This window comes from Salmo salar, chromosome ssa09 (assembly GCF_905237065.1).
Source record: "Salmo salar chromosome ssa09, Ssal_v3.1, whole genome shotgun sequence".
Taxonomy (NCBI): Eukaryota; Metazoa; Chordata; class Actinopteri; order Salmoniformes; family Salmonidae; genus Salmo; species Salmo salar.
This window is the reverse complement of record NC_059450.1, coordinates 158,764,151-158,783,212: the sequence shown is the minus strand read 5'-3', so window position 1 is coordinate 158,783,212 and position 19,062 is coordinate 158,764,151.

Here is a 19,062-nt window from a genome sequence, read left to right as displayed (position 1 = left end):
TTTAGTCACATCAACTTGCTCAATTTCCACATGATATATTACAAGATTTAGTTCAGGGTTTAGTGAATGATTTCTCCCAAATACAATGCTTTTAGTTTTTTTAAAATATTTAGGAGTAACTTATTCCTTGCCACCCATTCTGAAACTAACTGCAGCTCTTTGTTAACCTCTTGGGGCTATGTGGGAGGACGCTAGCGTGCCACCCGTGGTGCACCCTATCAACAGCAGGTGCATTTCAAGAGCGGCAAATTTGAAACCAAATAAATGTCAAAATTCAAATTTTTCAAACATACAACTATCTTACACCCTTTGAAAGATAAACATCTCCTTAATCTAACCACGTTGTCCGATTTCAAAAAGGTTTTACGGCGAAAGCATAAAGTTAGATTATGTTAGGAGAGTACATTGACAATAGCTGTGTGTAATGTTTTGTCAATTCAAAGACAGGCGTCACCAAAACCATAAAACCAGCTAAAATGATGCACTAACCTTTGACAATCTCCATCAGATGACACTCCTAGGACATTATGTTAGACAATGCATGCATTTTTAGTTCTATCAAGTTCATATTTATATCCAAAAACAGCGTTTTACTATGGCGTTGATGTTCAGGAAATCGTTTCCCTTCAATAACCGGCAGTCAAGTCAGCACCACAAATTAAATAATTAAAATTAGAAAACATTGGTAAAATATTATATTGTCATTTAAAGAATTATAGATTTACATCTCTTGAACGCAATCGACTTGCCAGATTTAAAAATAACCTTACTGGGAAATCATACTTTGCAATAATCTGAGCACTGCGCCCAGAAAAATACGCTTTGCGATACAGACAAACGGCCATGTTGGAGAGATCTAAAATCCAAAATACTATGTAAATAATCCATTACCTTTGATTCTCTTCATCAGATGTCACTTCCAGGAATCCCAGGTCCATAACGAATGTAGTTTTGTTCAAAAAAGCTCATCATTTATGTCCAAAAAGCTCTGTGTTGTTAGCACATGATCTAAGCCCGCCGGACTTCACTTCATGAACGAGGGGAAAAAATATATTTACGTTCGTTCAAACATGTCAAACGTTGTATAGCATAAATCATTAGTGCCTTTTGTAACCAGAACATGAATAATATTCAAGGTGGACGAATGCATTCTCTTTTAAAACGTATTGGAACGAGGGTACCCAACATGACCTCACGCGCCAGAGTCTAATCGGCCATCACAGTTCCAAGGCTCTTGTTCGGTCAGATCTCATAGTAGAAGATTCAAAACACTTTGTAAAGGCTGGTGACATCTAGTGGAAGCAATAGGAAGTTCCAAAACATTAATCAGCCCCTGTGTGTTTCAATGGCATAGGCTTAAAGGTAATTCAACACATCAGGTATCCACTTCCTGTCAGAAAATGTCTCAGGGTTTTGCCTGCCAAATGAGTTCTGTTATACTCACAGACACCATTCAAACAGTTTTAGAAACTTTAGGGTGTTTTCTATCCATATATAATAAGTATATGCATATTCTAGTTACTGGGTAGGATTAGTAACCAGATTAAATCGGGTACGTTTTTTTATCCAGCCGTGAAAATACTGCCCCCTAGCCCCAACAGGTTTTAAGTGTTGCAGTCATTTCAGTCGCTGTAGTATCTGACGTGTATAGTGTTGAGTCATCAGCATACATAGACACTCTGGCTTTACTCAGAACCAGTGGCATGTCATTAGTAAAGATTGAAAAAGGTAAGGGGCCTAGACAGCTGCCCTGGGGAATTCCTGATTCTACCTGGATTATGTTGTAGAGGCTTCCATTAAAGAACGCCATCTGTGTTCTGTTAGACAGGTAACTCTTTATCCACAATATAGCAGGTGGTGTATAGCCATAACACATACTCTACCAGTCAAACGTTTGGACACACCTACTCATTCAAGTGTTTTTCTTTATTTTTACTATTTTCTACATTGTAGAACAATAGTGAAGAAATCAAACTATGAAATAACACACATGGAATCATGTAGTAACCAAAATAGTGTTAAACAAATCAATATATATTTTATATTTGAGATTCTTCAAAGTAGCCACATTTTGCCTTTATGACAGCTTAACACACTATTAAATGAGTGAATGAGTTGACGTGTCCACACTTTTGACTGGTACTGTATGTTTTTCCATCAGCAGACGATGACCTATAATATGAAAAGCCGCACTGAAGTCTAAAGCAGCTTTTTTATCATCAATTTCTCTCAGCCAATCATCATTTGTGTAAGTCCTGTGCTTGTTGAGTGTCCTTCCCTATTAGCGTGCTGAAAGTCTGAAAGTCTGTTGTCAGTTTGTTTACTGTAAAATATCAATGTATCTGGTCAAACACTATTTTTTCCAAAGATTTACGAAGGGTTAGTAACAGGCTGATGAGTCAGCTATTTGAGCCAGAAAAAAAGGGGCTTTACTATAAACAAATTACTTTAGCTTCCCTCCGGGCCTGAGGGCACACACTTTCTAGAAGGCTTAAATTGAAGATATGGCAAATAGGAGTGGCAATATTGTCCGCTATTATGCCCAGTAATTTTTCATCCAAGTTGACAGACCCAGGTGGCTTGTCATTGTTGATACACTTCACTTGTGGATCTTCCAAGCTTTGGAGATCAAACCAGGAATATTTATTTCCTAAATAGCGATAGATTTTTCTTCGTCACTAATCCAGCATAGTTCCTGTTTTCACTGCAACATTTTTCTCCAACAAAACAACTCTGAAATCATCCAGATTCCGGCCCTTTCTAGTTCGTTTTTTCCTAGCCACCTTCCAGCTTCAACATCTTTTATTGCTTGCTTTTTGGTGTTCTAGACTAAGTTTCTGTATAGCACTGTGACATCTGCTGATGTAAAAAGGGCTTTATAAATACATTTGATTAATTGATTGATTAATCAAGTAAAATAAAATAAAAAAGTTCCATTCATTCTGGACCTCCCCTAAACCACAGACAGTGCATAACTGTTCTTCTTCATCTAAGGCATTGAACCGACCTACTTCGGAGGCATTAACCCGGTTCTCAACAAGGACTTTTGGTTTCTGGTTAGGTGAGAGGTGACATAACATTCTGGATCGGAGCTGTTTTTTTTTTATCTGGTTGTAAGTTCTGAGTTTTGGTTTAAACCATATATCAGTTGACCATTTTACAAACTTGTGTTTGATCCTGTTGACATTGCATCCTAACTCCATCCTAATATGTGTTTTAGATCAGCATCCCTAAATATGAATTCCTTTGTCCAGGGTAGTAGTGTGTTTTATCCCAGTTGAAAACCTTTTTTTGTTATTCTGTTCTCTGGCATATTAATAAGGCGGTTCCATAACCTAATCATTTCACACCTCTCCATTATTTTGATATCCAACCCTCTCTGTCAATAGCAAAACTTGTGGCTCTCCCAGAAAACATGTTATGGCTCTGTTTTAGTCATTTAGCAGACACTCTTATCCAGAGCAACTTACAGTAGTGAATGCATACATTTCATACGTTTTTTAATTTTTTTTATATATATATATTTTTTTTTGCATACTGGCCCCCCGTGGGAATCGAACCCACAACCCTGGCGTTGCAAACACCATGCTCTACCAACTGAGCTACAGGGAAGGCCAGGTTTTGAATAGAGTTAGATTCTTTAAAAGCCCAGATTCCAGCAGCATAGTTCAGTATAGCATAAACACATTCATTATATTATTATATTATTCATTATATTATTATATTCATATGTGAATATGTACAAAAGTTATGGTCTTCATACAGTAGATCTTCAGTTTACTACCAAAAGCTCTACATGCAGAATCTGATAAAGTCTGTCACGACTTCCACCGAAGTCGGTCCCTCTCCTCGTTCGGGCGGCGTTCGGGGGTCGACGTCACCGGCCTTCTAGCCACCGCCGATCCTCTTTCCATTTGTTTTGTCTTACACACCTGGTTTCAATCCCCCAATTACTTGTTCATTATTTAACCCTCTGTTCCCACCATGTTTGTTTTGTGAGTAATTGTTTGTCTTGTATACGGTCTGTTATTGTGGGCTCGGTATATTGTGTTGTAGTTTGTGAATACTTGAGTAAATATGTTGATTACTCATATCTGCTGTCCTGCGCCTGACTCTCTACACCAGCTACACACAGGCCAATTACAAAAGTCTTTATACTCTCCTCAAATGGTCATACATGCATCAAACAGGAAACTAAGGTATTTATATGAGCTGGTGTTGTTTAGGGGGCATTGATCCAAAAGAGAAGTACAGAATACTTCTTAGTGTACCCTTTAGTCTGACGTTTATCATCTGGGTTTCATCTGGGTTTCATCTGGGTTTGATCATCCATCTCCACTTTGTACACCAGAGATGGACAGTGTTCAACATACATTGCAAATCAAACTCACTCTCTGCAAGGAGGACAATATCATCTGTCTGCAATAGTATCCCCACAGCAGAATAGTCATTCTATTTCCAGGAGTATCCCCAGAGTTAAGTCATGTAATTCCATGAGTATCCCCAGAGTTAAGTCATGTAATTCCATGAGTATCCCCAGAGTTATGTCATGTATTTCAATGAAATGTATTAATAAAGCCCTTTTTACATAAGCCGATGTCACAAAGTGCTATTCAGAAAACCAGCCTAAAACCACAAACAGCAAGCAATACATATGTAGAAGCACGGTGGCTAGGAAAAACTCCCTAGAAAGGCCGGAACCAGGCTCTGAGGGGTGGCCAGTCCTCTTCTGGCTGTGCCGGGTGGAGATTATAACAGAACATGGCCAAGATGTTCAAATGTTCATAGATGACCAGCAGGTTCAAATAATAATAATCACAGTGGTTGTAGAGGGTGCAACAGGTCAGCACCTCAGGCGTAAATGTCAGTTGGCTTTTCATAGCCGATCATTCAGAGTTAGAGACAGCAGGTCCGGTAGAGAGAGTGTCCAAAACAGCAGGTCCAGGACGAGGTAGCACATCCAATGAACAGGTCAGGGTTCCATTGCCGCATGCAGAAGAGTTGAAACTGGAGCAGCAGGAGTCATCAGGCCAGGTAGTCTTGAGGCATGGTTCAGGTCCTCCGAGACAAGAGTGAGAGAGAAAGTGAGAGAGGAAAAAGAGAGAGAGAGAATTAGAGGGAGCGTACTTAAATTTACACAGGTCACCGGATAAGACAAGAGAAATACTCCAGATATAACAGACTGACCCTAGCCCTCCGACACACAAACTATTGCAGCATAAATACTGGAGGCTGAGACAGGAGTGGTCAGGAGACGCTGTGGCCCCATCCGACGATACCCCCAAACAGGGCCAAACAGGCAGGATATAACCCCACCCACTTTGCCAAAGCACAGCCCCCACACCACTAGAGGGATATCTTCAGCCACCATCCTACAACCCTGAGACAAGGCCGAGTATAGCCCACGAAGACCACCCCCACGGCACAAACCCAAGGGGGGTGCCAACCCAGACAGGAAGACCACGTCAGTGACGCACCCCTCCCAGGGACGGCATGGAAGAACACCAGTAAGCCAGTGACTCAGCCCCCTGTGAAAGGATTAGAGGCAAAGAATCCCAGTGGAGAGAGAGAAACCGGCCAGGCAGAGACAGCAAGGGCGGTTCGTTGCTCCAGTGCCTTTCCGTTCACCTTCACACTCCTGGGCCAGACTACACTCAATCATAGGACCTACTGAAGAGATGAGTCTTCAGTAAAGACTTAAAGGTTGAGACTGAGTCTGCGTCTCTCACATTGGTAGGCAGACCATTCCATAAAAATGGAGCTCTATAGGAGAAATCCCTGCCTCCAGCTGTTTGCTTAGAAATTCTAGGGACAGCAAGGAGGCCTGCGTATTTTGACCGTAGCGTACGTGTAGGTTTCTACGGCAGGACCAAATCAGAAAGATAGGTAGGAGCAAGCGCATGTAATGCTTTGTAGGTTAGCAGTAAAACCTTGAAATCAGCCCTTGCCTTAACAGGAAGCCAGTGTAGGGAGGCTAGCACTGGAGTAATATGATACTTTTTTTGGTCCTAGTCAAGATTCTAGCAGCCGTATTTAGCACTAACTGAAGTTTATTTAGTGCTTTATCCGGGTAGCCGGTAAGTAGAGCATTGCAGTAGTCTAATCTAGAAGTGACAAAAGCATGGATTTATTTTTTCTGCAAAATTTTTGGACAGAATGTTTCTGATTATTGCAATGTTACAAAGATGGAAAAAAAGCTGTCCTTGAAATATTCTTGATATGTTCGTCAAAAGAGAGATCAGGGTCCAGAGTAACGCCGAGGTCCTTCACAGTTTTATTTGAGACGACTGTACAACCATCCAGATTAATTGTCAGATTCAACAGAATATTTATTTTTTATTTTTTTTTGTTGTCAGATGTTACTATGGAATACGGAAGTATAATTACAAGCATTTCATAAGTGTCAAAGGCTTTTATTGACAATTACATGAAGTTGATGCAAAGAGTCAATATTTGCAGTGTTGACCCTTCCTTTTCAAGACCTCTGCAATCCACCCTGGCATGCTGTCAATTAACTTCTGGGCCACATCCTGACTGATGGCAGCCCATTCTTGCGTAATAAATCTTTGGAGTTTGTCAGAATTTGTGGGGTTTTTGTTTGTCCACCCGCCTCTTGAGGATTGACCACAAGTTCTCAATGAGATTAAGGTCTGGAGAGTTTCCTGGCCATGGACCCAAAATATCAATGTTTTGTTCCCCGAGCCACTTAGTTATCACTTTTGCCTTATGGCAAGGTGCTCCATCATGCTGGAAAAGGCATTGTTCATCACCAAACTGTTCCTGGATGGTTGGGAGAAGTTGCTCTTGGAGGATGTGTTGATACCATTCTTTATTCATGGCTGTGTTCTTAGGTAAAATTGTGAGTGAGCCCAGTCCCTTGTCTGAGAAGCAACCCCACACATGAATGGTCTCAGGATGCTTTACTGTTGGCATGACACAGGACTGATGGCAGCGTTCACCTTGTCTTCTCTGGACAAGCTTTTTTCCGGATGCCCCTAAACAATCGGAAAGGGGATTCATACCCCAGTCCTCAGCAGTCCAATCCCTGTACCTTTTGCAGAATATCAGTCTGTCCCTGATGTTTTTCCTGGAGAGAAGTGGCTTCTTTGCTGTCCTTCTTGATACCAGGCCATCCTCCAAAAGTCTTCGCCTCACTGTGCGTGCAGATGCACTCACACCTGCCTGCTGCCATTCCTGAGCAAGCTCTGTACTGGTGGTGCCCCGATCCCGCAGCTGAATCAACTTTAGGAGACGGTCCTGGTGCTTGCTGAACTTTCTTGGGCACCTTGAAGCCTTCTTTACAACAATTGAACCGCTCTCCTTGAAGTTCTTGGTGATCCGATAAATGGTTGATTTAGGTGCAATCTTACTGGCAGCAATATCCTTGCCTGTGAAGCCCTTTTTGTGTAAAGCAATGATGACGGCACGTGTTTCCTTGCAGGTAACCATGATTGACAGAGGAAGAACAGAGGAAGAACAATGATTCCAAGCACCACCCTCCTTTTGAAGCTTCCAGTCTGTTATTCGAACTCAATCAGCATGACAGAGTGATCTCCAGCCTTGTCCTCGTCAACACTCACACCTGTGTTAACGAGAGAATCACTGACATGATGTCAGCTGGTCCTTTTGTGGCAGGGCTTAAAATGCAGTGGAAATGTTTTGGGGGGATTCAATTCATTTGCATGGCAAAGAGGGACATTGCAATTAATTGCAATTCATCTGATCACTCTTCATAACATTCTGGAGTATATGCAAATTGTCATCATACAAACTTGAGGCGGCAGACTTTGTGAAAATGTATATTTGTGTCATTCTCAAAACTTTTGGCCATGACTATACAGCTGTGTTTCAAGAGGCTTTATTACTGCCACTTTTAGTGAGTTTAGTACACATCCAATGGATAGGGAGCCGTTTATTATGTTCAAGTGCTACGGGGCGGTTGTCATTTAGGCAGGTTGCCTTTGTGTTCTTGGGCACAGGGACTATGGTGGTCTGCTTGAAACATGTTGGTATTACAGACTCAATCAGGGACATGTTGAAAATGTCAGTGAAGACACCTGCCAGTTGGTCAGCACATGCCCGGAGCACACATCCTGGTATCCGTCTGGCCCCGCAGCCTTGTCTATGTTGACTTGTTTAAAGGTCTTACGTCAGCTACGGAGAGGGTGATCACACAGTCGTCTGGAACAGCTGATGCTCTCATGCATGCCTCAGTGTTGCTTGCCTTGAAGCGAGCATAGAAGTGATTTAGCTCGTCTGGTAGGCTCGTGTCACTGGGCAGCTCGCTTCATATAATGTCTTGTGTCATATAATGTATGACACAAGACATATTATACATACGACCTGTAATATACTCTATGTTGGAGATGAATTCTCGGGATACTCACTCTGGGGAGACTTGTTTACGTGCTGCTGTGCCAGTCGTCTGGAACAGCTGATGCTCTCATGCATGCCTCAGTGTTGTGCCATTTGTTGCTAATGTTTCTTTGCTACCTGCCAACTTTACGGTTTTTACTTTTTAACCTGTTATGGCTAGGGGGCAGTATTTTCACGGCTGGATAAAAAACGTACCCGATTTAATCTGGTTACTACTCCTGCCCAGTAACTATTTGCATATTATTAGTAGATTTGGATAGAAAACACTCTGAAGTTTCTAAAACTGTTTGAATGATGTCTGTGAGTATAACAGAACTCATATGGCAGGAAAAAAATGGAGAAAAATCCAACCAGGAAGTGGGAAATCTGATGCTCTTCGTCTTTTCAAGTCATTGCCTATCTAACACACAGTGACTTAGGGTTCATTTTGCACTTCCTAAGGCTTCCACTAGATGTCAACAGTCTTTAGAACCTTGTTTAAGGCTTTTGCAGTGAACAGAGAGCGAACAAGAAGGCCGGGAAGTTGGTGACTCAGAAAATGACATGAGTTCAGTGGCGTGCGTTCACGTGATGAGTTAGCTGTGTTCCATAACGTTTTTCAAGACATTGGAATCGTCCGGTTGGAATATTATTAAAGTTTTATGTTAAAAAGGCCCTAAAGATTGATGCTATACATCGTTTGACATGTTTCTACGAACGTAAATATAACTTTTTTTGACTTTTCGTCGTGATTTTGGACTTTATAGAAAGAAACAACATTTATTGTGGACCTAGGATTCCTGTGAGTGCCTTCTGATGAAGATCATCAAAGGTAAGTGAATATTCATAATGCTATTTATGATTTTAGATGACTCCAAAATGGCGGGTATCTGTATTGCCTGCTCTTGTTTTCTGAGCGCCGTACTCAGATTATTGCAAAGTGTGCTTTCCCCGTGAAGCTTTTTTGAAATCTGTCACAGCGGTTGCATTAAGGAGATGTTTATCTATAATTCTTTGAATAACAGTTTAATATTTTATCAACGTTTATGATGAGTATTTCTATAAATTGATGTGCTCATTCACCGGAAATTTTTGAAGGAAAAACATTTCTGAACATTATGGGCCAATGTAAAATGGGTTTTTTGGATATAAATATGAACTTTATCGAGCAAAACATACATGTATTGTGTAACATGAAGTCCTATGAGTGCCATCTGATGAAGATCATCAAAGGTTAGTGCTTAATTTTAGCTGTATTTCTGGTTTTTGGAAAATGGCTGTGTGGCTTTTCTTGTTTAGGTGGTGTCCTAACATAATCTAATGTTTTGCTTTCGCCATAAAGCCTTTTTGAAATCGGACAATGTGGTTGGATTAACGAGAGTCTTATCTATAAAATGGTGTATAATACTTGTCTGTTTGATAAATTTGATTTATGAGATTTTGGTTGTTTTGAATTTGCCGCCCTGCTATTTCATTGGCTGTTGAATAGTGTGTCCCACAGGTGGGACGGTCACGTCCCACATACCCAAGAGAGGTTAACCAGGTAGGCCAGTTGAGAACAAGTTCTCATTTACAACTGCGACCTGGCCAAGATAAAGCGCGTCCCACATACCCAAGAGAGGATAAATTACCCTTGCCTAATGATTGCATCTGTTGCTGGGCTATATCCTCACTATAATGTGATCGTTCTCCTGTATATTGAGTACAGCGACTGCAATTAGAAGGCATAATGTTAACGTTACTACTGCTTCGGTAGAACCAGATAAAGCTTCTGGGGAAAAAAGTTGAATGAAAAAAGTTGAGCGATGGAAAAATAAAAAATACAAAACGGTAACGTTCCGCTAGCGGAACACCTGCTCCAATATCCAATGATAGGCGTGGCGCGAATTACAAATTCCTCAAAAATACAAAAACTTATATTTTTCAAACATATGACTATTTTACAGCATTTTAAAGACAAGAATCTCCTTTATCTAACCACACTGTCCGATTTCAAAAAGGCTTTACAGCGAAAGCAAAACATTAGATTATGTCAGCAGAGTACCAAGCCAGAAATAATCAGACACCCATTTTTCAAGCTAGCCTGTTAGGGCTAGGGGGCAGTATTGACACGGCTGGATAAAAAACATACCCGATTTACAGGAAGTGGCCTGTCTGACCATTTCTTGAACTTCTTTTCCATCTCTATCTTTTACTAAGGATCTCTGCTCTAACGTGACACTTCCCACGGCTCCAATAGGCTCTCAGAGCCCGGGAAAAACCTGAATGTCGTCATTCCAGCCCCAGGCTGAAACACATTATCGCCTTTCTCAAGTGGCCGATCAAGGGACTGTGGGCTTAGGCGCGTGCACTGGCCACCCCCGTCTTTGTGTTTTTTCCTCTGTTTGCCGAAAAGGAGATTCCCGGTCGGAATATTATCGCTTTTTTACGAGATAAATTGCATAAAAATTGATTTTAAACAGCGGTTGACATGCTTCGAAGTACGGTAATGGAATATTTAGATTTTTTTTGTCACGAATTGCGCCATGCGCGCGACCCTGATTTACCATTTCGGATAGTTTCTGGAACGCATCGAACAAAACGCCGCTATTCGGATATAACGATGGATTATTTTGGACCAAACCAACATTTGTTATTGAAGTAGCAGTCCTGGGAGTGCATTCTGACGAAGACAACAAAAGGTAATCAAACTTTTGTAATAGTAAATCTGATTTTGGTGAAGGCTAAACTTGCCGGGTGTCTAAATAGCTAGCCCGTGATGGCTGGGCTATGTACTTAGAATATTGCAAAATGTGCTTTCACCAAAAAGCTATTTTAAAATCGGACATATCGAGTGCATAGAGGAGTTCTGTATCTATAATTCTTCAAATAATTGTTATGCTTTTTGTGAACGTTTATCGTGAGTAATTTAGTAAATTGTTAGTATTAGGCAGTTTACTCAGGGCACGCTTTTCATCCGAAAATGAAAATACTGCCCCCTATACCTTAAAAAGTTAAGCAGCGGGTCGGAGTCGGAGGCCGAGCCTTCTCTGGTCTCTACTCCTCTCGTTATGGGGTCTGAGACGCCGAAGCCTTCCACCATGAGCTCTGACAAATTGAAAACCCTAGTCATTGGCGACTCCATTACCTGCATTATTAGAATTAAAACAAATCATCCAGCGATCATACACGGTTTACCAGGGCTACCGACGTTAAGGCTAATCTAAAGACGGTGCGGCTAAAGCTAAAACTGGCGAGTGTAGAGAGTATAGGGATATTGTTGTCCACGTCGGCACCAACGATGTTAGGATGAAACAGTCAGAGGTCACGAAGCGCAACATAGCTTCAGCGTGTAAATCAGCTAGAAAGATGTGTCGGCATCGAGTATTTGTCTCTGGCCCCCTCCCAATTATGGGGAGTGATGAGCTCTACAGCAGAGTCTCTGGCCCCCTCCCAGTTAGAGGGAGTGAGGAGCTCTACAGCAGTCTCACAACTCAATCGCTGGTTGAAAACTGTTTTCTGCCCCTCCCAAAATATATAATTTGTAGATAATTGGCCCTCTTTCTGGGACTCACACACAAACAGGACCAAGCCTGGCCTGCTAAGGAGTGATGGACTCCATCCTAGCTGGAGGGGTGCTCTCATCTTATGAGAGAGCCTGCTGCCTGGCTTGCACCCAGTAATCCACCCTGACAGCTTAGTGGAGTCTGCCACTAGCACAGTCAGTGTAGTCAGCTCAGCTATCCCCATTGAGACCGTGTCTGTGCCTCGATCTAGGTTGGGCAAAACCAAACATGGCGGTATTCGCCTAAGCAATCTCACTGGAATAAAGGCCTCCTCCATTCCTGCCATTATTGAAAGAGATTGTGATATCTCACATCTCAAAATAGGGCTACTTAATGTTAGATCCCTCACTTCAAAGGCAGTTATAGTCAATGAACTAATCACTGATCATAATCTTGATGTGATTGGCCTGACTGAAACATGGCTTAAGCCTGATGAATTTACTGTGTTAAAGGAGGCCTCACCCCCTGGTTACACTAGTGACCATACCCCCCGTGCATCCGGCAAAGGCGGAGGTGTTGCTAACATTTACGATAGCAAATTTCAATTTACAAAACAAATGAATGCATTTTCGTCTTTTGAGCATTTAGTCATGTAATATATGCAGCCTACTCAATCAGTTTTTATAGCTACTGTTTACAGGCCTCCTGGTCCATATACAGAGTTCCTCACTGGGTTCCCTGAATTCCTATCGGACCGTGTGGTCATGGCAGATAACATTCACATTTTTGGTCACTTTAATATTCACATGGAAAAGTCCACAGACCCACTCCAAAAGGCTTTCGGAGCCATCATCGACTCAGTGGGTTTTGTCCAACATGTCTCTGGACCTAGTTTTGTCCCGTGGAATAAATATTGTGGATCTTTAATGTTTTTCCTCATAATCCTGGACTATAGTGGCTCAGTTGGTAGAGCATGGTGTTTGCAATGCCAGGGTTGTGGGTTCGATTCCCACGGGGGACCAGTACGGAGAAAAAAAATGTATGCGTTCACTACTGTAAGTCGCTCTGGATAAGAGCGTCTACTAACTGACTAGAATGTAAAAATGTATCGGACCATCATTTTACTACGTTTGCAATACCAACAATAATCTGCTCAGACCCCAACCAAGGATCATCAAAAGCCGTGCCATAAATTCTCAGACAACCCAAAGATTCCTAGATGCCCTTCCAGACTCCCTCCACCTACCCAAGGATGTCAGAGTACAAATATCGGTTAACCACCTAACTAAGGAACTAAATGTAACCTTGCGTAATACCCTAGATGCAGTTGCACCCCTAAAAACAAAAAATATCTGTCATAAGAAACTAGCTCCCTGGTATACAGAAAATACCTGAACCCTGAAGCAAGCTTCCAGAAAATTGGAATGGAAATGGCGCCACACCAAACTGGAAGTCTTCCGACTAGCTTGGAAAGACAGTACCGTGCAGTATCGAAGAGCCCTCACTGCTGCTCGATCATCATATTTTTCCAACTTAATTGAGGAAAATAAGAACAATCCGAAATGTCTTATTGAAACTGTCGCAAAGCTAACTATAAAGCAGCATTCCCCAAGAGAGGACGGCTTTCACTTCAGTAATAAATTCATGAACGTCTTTGAGGAAAAGATCATGATCATTAGAAATCAAATTACGGACTCCTCTTTAAATCTGCGTATTCCTCCAAAGCTCCCTTGTCCTGCGTTTGCACAACTCTGCCAGGACCTAGGATCAAGGGAGACAATCAAGATTTGTAATACTATATCTCTTGACATAATGATGAAAATAATCATGGCCTCTAAACCTTCAAGCTGCATACTGGACCCTATTCCAACTAAACTACTGAAAGAGCTGCTTCCTGTGCTTGGCCCTCCTATGTTGAACATAATAAACGGCTCTCTATCCACCGGATGTGTACCAAACTCACTAAAAGTGGCAGTAATAAAGCCTCTCTTGAAAAAGCCAAATCTTGACCCAGAAAATATAAAAAACTATCGGCCTATATCGAATCTTCCATTCCTCTCTAAAACTTTAGAAAAAGCTGTTGTTCAGCAACTCACTGCCTTCCTGAAGACAAACAATGTATACGAAATGCTTCAGCCTGGTTTTAGACCCCATCAAAGGACTGAGACTCCACTTGTGAAGGTGGGAAATTACCTTTTAATGGTGTCAGACCGAGGCTCTGCATCTGTCCTCGTGCTCTGAGACCTTAGTGCTGCTTTTGATACCATCGATCACCACATTCTTTTGGAGAGATTGGAAACCCAAATTGGTCTACACGGACAAGTTCTGGCCTGGTTTAGGTCCTGTGTGGCTCAGTTGGTAGAGCATGGTGTTTGCAACGCCAGGGTTGAGGGTTTGATTCACACGGGGGACCAGTACGGAAAAAATGTATGCATTCACTACTGTAAGTCGCTCTGGATAAGAGCGTCTGCTAAATGACGTAAATGAAAATGTTTAGATCTTATCTGTCGGGAAAGATAGCAATTTGTCTCTGTGAATGGTTTGTCCTCTGACAAATCAACTGTAAATTTCGGTGTTCCTCAAGGTTCCGTTTTAGGACCACTATTGTTTTCACTAGATATTTTACCTCTTTGGGATGTCATTCGAAAACATAATGTTAACTTTCACTACTATGCAGGTGACACACAGATTATATTTCAATGAAACATGGTGAAGCCCCAAAATTGCCCTCGCTAGAAGCCTGTGTTTCAGACATAAGGAAGTGGATGGCTGCAAACGTTCTAATTTTACCTCGGACAAAACAGAGATGCTTGTTTTAGGTCCCAAGAAACAAAGAAATATTCTGTTGAATCTGACAATTAATCTTGATGGTTGTACACTCGTCTCAAATAAAACTGTGAAGGACCTCAGCGTTACTCTGGACCCTGATCTCTCTTTTGACGAACATATGAAGACTGTTTAAAGGACAGCTTTTTTTTCCATCTATGTAACATTGCAAAAATCAGAAACTTTCTGTCCAAAAATTATGCAGAAAAATTAATCCATGCTTTTGTTACTTCTAGGTTAGACTACTGCAATGCTCTATTATCCGGCTACCCGGATAAAGCACTAAATAAACTTCAGTTAGTGCTAAATACGGCTGCTAGATTCCTGACGAGAACCAAAAAATGTGATCATATTACTCCAGTGCTAGCCTCCCTACACTGGCTTCCTGTTAAGGCAAGGGCTGATTTCAAGGTTTTACTGCTAACCTACAAAGCATTACATGGGCTTGCTCCTACCTATCTTTCCAATTTGGTCCTTCTGTACATACCTACACGTACGCTACGATGACAAGACGCAGGCCTCCTAATTGTCCCTAGAATTTCTAAGCAAACAGCTGCAGGCAGGGCTTTCTCCTATAGAGCTCCATTTTTATGGAATGGTCTCCCTTCCCATGTGAGAGACGCAGACTCGGTCTCAACATTTAAGTCTTTACTGAAGACACATCTCTTCAGTAGGTCCTATGATTGAGTGTAGTCTGGCCCAGGAGTGTGAAGGTGAACGGAAAGGCACTGGAGCAATGAACCGCCCTTGCTGTCTCTGCCTGGCCGGTTCCCCTCTCTCCACTGGGATTCTCTGCCTCTAACCCTATTACAGGGGCTGAGTCACTGGCGTACTGGTGCTCTTCCATGCCGTCCCTAGGAGGGGTGTGTCACTTGAGTGGGTTGAGTCGCTGACGTGGTCTTCCTGTCTGGGTTGGCGCCCCCCCTTGGGTTGTGCCGTGGCGGAGATCTTTGTGGGCTATACTCGGCCTTGTCTTGGGATGGTAAGTTGGTGGTTGAAGACATCCCTCTAGTGGTGTGGGGGCTGTGCTTTGGAAAAGTGGGTGGGGTTATATCCTGCCTGTTTGGCCCCGTCCGGGGGTATCATCGGATGGGACCACAGTGTCTCCTGACCCCTCCTGTCTCAGCCTCCAGTATTTATGCTGCAATAGTTTATGTGTCGGGGGGCTAGGGTGAGTCTGTTATATCTGGAGTATTTCTCCTGTCTTATCCGGTGTCCTGTTTGAACTTAAGTATGCTCTCTCTAATTCTCTCTTTCTTTCCTTCTCTCTCTCGGAAGACCTGAGCCCTAGGACCATGCCTCAGGACTACCAGGCATGATGACTCCTTGCTGTCCCCAGTCCACCTGGCAGTGCTGCTGCTCCAGTTTAAACTGTTCGGCCTGCGGCTATGGAACCCTGACCTGTTCACCGGACGTGCTTCCTGTCCCAGACCTGCTGTTTTCAACTGTTTAGAGACAGCAGGAGCGGTAAAGATACTCTCAATGATCGGCTATGAAAAGCCAACTGAAATTATCTCCTGAGGTGCTGACCTGTTGCACCCTCAACAACTATTGTGATTATTATTATTTGACCATGCTGGTAATTTATGAACATTTGAACATCTTGGCCATGTTCTGTTATAATCTCTACCTGGCACAGCCAGAAGAGGACTGGCCACGCCTCATATCCTGGTTCCTCTCTAGGTTTCTTCCTAGGTTTTGGCCTTTCTAGGGAGTTTTTCCTAGCCACCGTGCTTCTACACCTGCATTGCTTGCTGTTTGGGGTTTTAGGCTTGGTTTCTGTACAGCACTTTGAGATATCAGCTGATGTAAGAAGGGCTATATAAATACATTTGATTTTGATTTGATTTGATTTGACTACAGCTCAGCGTTCAACACCATAGTACCCTCAAAGCTCATCACTAAGCTAAGGATCCTGGGACTAAACACCTCCCTCTGCAACTGGATCCTGGACCTCCTCCCCAGGTGGTGAGGGTAGGTAGCAACACATCTGCCACACTGATCCTCAACAATGGAGCTCCCCAGGGGTGCATGATCAGTCCCCTCCTGTACTCCCCTGTTCACCCACGACTGCATGGCCAGGCACATTTCCAATAGCATCATTAAGTTTGCAGACGACACAACAGTGTCTGATCAACGACGACGAGACAGCCTATAGGGAGGAGGTCAGAGACTTGGCTGGGTGGTGCCAGAATAACAACCTATCCCTCAACGTAACCAAGACTAAGGAGGTGATTGTAGACCACAGGAAAAGGATGACCGAGCACGCCCCCATTTTCATCGACGGGGCTGTAGTGGAGCAGGTTGAGAGCTTCAAGTTCCTTGTGGTCCACATCAACAACAAACTAGAATGGTCCAAACACACCTTGACATTTGTGAAGAGGGCACGACAAAGCCTATTCCCCCTCAGGAAACTAAAAAGATTTGTTATGGGACCTGAGATCCTCAAAAGGTTCTACAGCTGCAACATCGAGAGCATCCTGACTGGTTGCATCACTGCCTGGTATGGCAATTGCTCGGCCTCTGACCACAAGGCACCTCAGAGGGTAGTGCGTGCGGCCCAGTACATCACTGGGGCTAAGCTGCCTGCCATCCAGGACCTCTACACCAGGCGGTGTCAGAGGAAGGCCCTAACAATTGTCAAAGACCCCAGCCACCCCAGTCATAGACTGTTCTCTCTACTACCACATGGCAAGCGTTACCGGAGTGCCAAGTCTAGGACAAAAATACTTCTCAACAGTTTTTACCCCAAAGCCATAAGACTCCTGAACAGGTAATCAAATGGCTACCCGGACTATTTGCATTGTGTGTCCCCCCCCAACCCCTCTTTTTACGCTGCTGCTGATCTCTGTTCATCATATATGCATAGTCACTTTAACAATATCTACATGTACATACTACCTCAATCAGCCTGACTAACCGGTGTCTGTACGTAGCCTCGCTACATTTATAGCCTCGCTGCTGTATATAGCCTGTCTTTTTACTGTTGTTTTATTTCTTTACTTACCTATTGTTCACCTAATACCTTTTTTTGCACTATTGGTTAGAGCCTGTAAGTAAGCATTTCACTGTAAGGTCTACTACACCTGTTGTATTCAGCGTTTCACTGTGAGGTCTACTACACCTGTTGTATTCAGCATTTCACTGTGAGGTCTACTACACCTGTTGTATTCAGCATTTCACTGTGAGGTCTACTACACCTGTTGTATTCAGCATTTCACTGTGAGGTCTACTACACCTGTTGTATTCAGCATTTCACTGTGAGGTCTACACCTGTTGTATTCAGCATTTCACTGTGAGGTCTACTACACCTGTTGTATTCAGCATTTCACTGTGAGGTCTACTACACCTGTTGTATTCAGCATTTCACTGTGAGGTCTACTACACCTGTTGTATTCAGCATTTCACTGTGAGGTCTACACCTGTTGTATTCAGCATTTCACTGTGAGGTCTACTACACCTGTTGTATTCAGCATTTCACTGTGAGGTCTACCTACACCTGTTGTATTCAGCATTTCACTGTGAGGTCTACTACACCTGTTGTATTCAGCATTTCACTGTGAGGTCTACTACACCTGTTGTATTCAGCATTTCACTGTAAGGTCTACTACACCTGTTGTATTCAGCATTTCACTGTGAGGTCTACTACACCTGTTGTATTCAGCATTTCACTGTGAGGTCTACTACACCTGTTGTATTCAGCATTTCACTGTGAGGTCTACTACACCTGTTGTATTCAGCATTTCACTGTAAGGTCTACTACACCTGTTGTATTCGGCATTTCACTGTGAGGTCTACTACACCTGTTGTATTCAGCATTTCACTGTGAGGTCTACTACACCTGTTGTATTCAGCATTTCACTGTGAGGTCTACTAAACCTGTTGTATTCAGTATTTCACTGTGAGGTCTACTACACCTGTTGTATTCAGCATTTCACTGTGAGGTCTACTACACCTGTTGTATTCAGCATTTCACTGTGAGGTCTACACCTGTTGTATTCAGCATTTCACTGTGAGGTCTACTACACCTGTTGTATTCAGCATTTCACTGTGAGGTCTACTACACCTGTTGTATTCAGCATTTCACTGTGAGGTCTACTACACCTGTTGTATTCAGCATTTCACTGTGAGGTCTACTACACCTGTTGTATTCAGCATTTCACTGTAAGGTCTACCACCTGTTGTATTCAGCATTTCACTGTGAGGTCTACTACACCTGTTGTATTCAGCATTTCACTGTGAGGTCTACTACACCTGTTGTATTCAGCATTTCACTGTGAGGTCTACCACCTGTTGTATTCAGCATTTCACTGTGAGGTCTACCTACACCTGTTGTATTCAGCATTTCACTGTGAGGTCTACTACACCTGTTGTATTCAGCATTTCACTGTGAGGT